General features: G+C 43.8%; 1 non-coding gene across 1 annotated transcript; it reads left to right on the forward strand.

Moving 5' to 3' along the window:
* The first annotated feature begins 212 nt into the window (after nt 1–212).
* Nucleotides 213–294, forward strand: trnas-gcu (transfer RNA serine (anticodon GCU)). The gene has a single exon. It is a non-coding gene; the product is annotated as a tRNA-Ser (tRNA).
* Nucleotides 295–2,289: the final 1,995 nt, after the last annotated feature.

Raw genomic sequence — 2,289 nt, forward strand, 5'->3', positions numbered from 1 at the left:
TCTTTTACATCTGGGTTATGTTCGGTGAATTCAAAACTCAAACAGGGAATTGACTCCCTCTTTTCTTGCTCGGGATTTACATCGAATGAAAGAGTAACAGCGAACCAAAATTAACGAGAAGGTAGAAACACAACGTTATCCTGCAGGAGAAATGTGTTCTTGGTGCCATGTGTTAAAATCACAAGAGGTGATTAGAAAAGTTGGCATTGCATGACGAGGTGGCCGAGTGGTTAAGGTGATGGACTGCTAATCCATTGTGCTCTGTACGCGTGGGTTCGAATCCCATCCTCGTCGGTGGTGCGTTTTCTCTTTATTGAGTGTGAACTGATGATTGGTTGGTATTTTGAGATTCACGGAACCAAGATGAAGGTTGGACACAGAGTTGGACAGGCTTGATGGGTGGATATTCCAACTCAAATCCATATTCCAGATTCCTAATCCAATGAGAAGCTCGATCTGGCATCGATTCAAATCAGGACACTAGCTTTGGGCGGGAGATTGGCACCACGAGAACATGTGGTTTCAGAATCCCCAAAGTCGACTCCAGCTTCATTTGCGGCCCGAGTGATATGTGAGGTTCCGGGGATGCGGCCTGCGTCGGATTGTTGTCGGTGCAGCTCGATGGGCCGAATGTCCTTCTTCTGCACTGTGGGGATTCTATGAAGTTCGAGGCGGCAGTTTCACTTCTCTGAGAACATTGATACACCAGTTCCTTATTTCTACAAACTTTATCTAAAAAGCCGACTCCGATGAGATTCTGACCCACAACCTTTGAATGTCTCAGCAGACAATGATGAGAAGTTCAACATGTCATTCGTTGCGCCACAGAGCCGCAGCTGCAGCATTTATTCCCCATTCCCATATGGGAATTTCTGACGTCGTTGAACAAACAGTTCAAAAGTTGAGCAATTGTATAGTTTCAAAAATACTTCATTGTCATTAAAATATTTTGGGACGTCCTGTGGTTGTGAAATGAGCTACAGAAATTTCAGTAGAACTCCGATAGGACACAGACAGGTTGGTCAAATGGGAGGACATGTGGCAGATGAAGAATGAAGTGATTCCTTTTGGTGGGAAAAACACAAAGAGACAACATGAAAGAAAGGGTATAATTACAAAACGAGGCGCAGGAACCGCGGGAAATGGGTGGGCATTTGTATAAATCATTGAAGGTGGCAGGACAGGTTGGAAGTGCCGTTAATAAAGCGGACAGTATCCATGGCTTTATAACCAAAAGCAAGGACCTGATAACAATTTACTGCAAAGAAAATGCTGATTAGCTATTAGATAGCACTTTAGGTATTCTCGGCCTTGCCTCTCGACTGAGGTATGGTAATCTTGAGACTAAATCATCACCAGTAGACCCTCCCTGTTGAGATGGGGATCAGTGGATGGTCATTTGGGACTATCTGTGTCATATTCAGACTGTGTTTTTCATTATCTGCTGCTGTGTGAGGGTTGGGATCTTTCTTATTCTATCATGGAACTGTGCGTGTACAAGCGATTTGTTCTGAGAGTCAGCTCCGGGAACTGTAATTTAGTTTTGAATTCATTCCGTATTTGCAATGTCTAGGATTGTAAACGAGTTGATGGATCACCTCATTTTGAATCTCCGATGTATTTTTTTCAGCGTCGCTGACAGGGCCAACATTTTGTTTTTATTCATTCATGGGGCTTGGGCGTCACTGGCTGGGCACCGTTTATTGCCCAAACCGAGCTACCGAGGGCAGTTGAGAAGTAATCACACTGCTGTGGCTCTGGAGTCACATTTAGGCCAGACCGGGCAAGGGCAGCAGATGTTGTTCCCTGAAGGGCATTAGTTTACAATATAAGTTTTTCCGACGATGGTCAGTAATTTCATGGTCATCAGTAGATTCTTGATTACAGATATTTTTTATTGAATTCAAATTTCACCAGCTGCAATGGCCCCAAAATATTAACTGAGTTTCTGGATTAATATTCCAGCAATGATACCACAAAACCATCGCCTCCAAATTTTCCTCAAACCAAATGCTTTGGTAGGTCAACTCCAAGAGTAGCTCAGGGTGAACTGCATTGCTGTGTGTCGAAAGTCACATGTAGGCCAGACCAAGAAACCCTTCCCCATAGAACATTACAGAATCAGTTTTTCTTTACGACAATCGATTCAAGGTCATTAATCCAGATATTTTCATAGATTTCGAATTTCACCGTGTGTGTGTGTGCACTTGTGTGCGCTTGTGTGTGTGTGTGTGTGTGTGTGTGTGTGTGTGTGTGTGTGCGCGAGAGAGAGAGAGAGAGATTGACTCA

Source organism: Mustelus asterias, unplaced genomic scaffold, assembly GCF_964213995.1.
Source record: "Mustelus asterias unplaced genomic scaffold, sMusAst1.hap1.1 HAP1_SCAFFOLD_74, whole genome shotgun sequence".
NCBI lineage: Eukaryota > Metazoa > Chordata > Chondrichthyes > Carcharhiniformes > Triakidae > Mustelus > Mustelus asterias.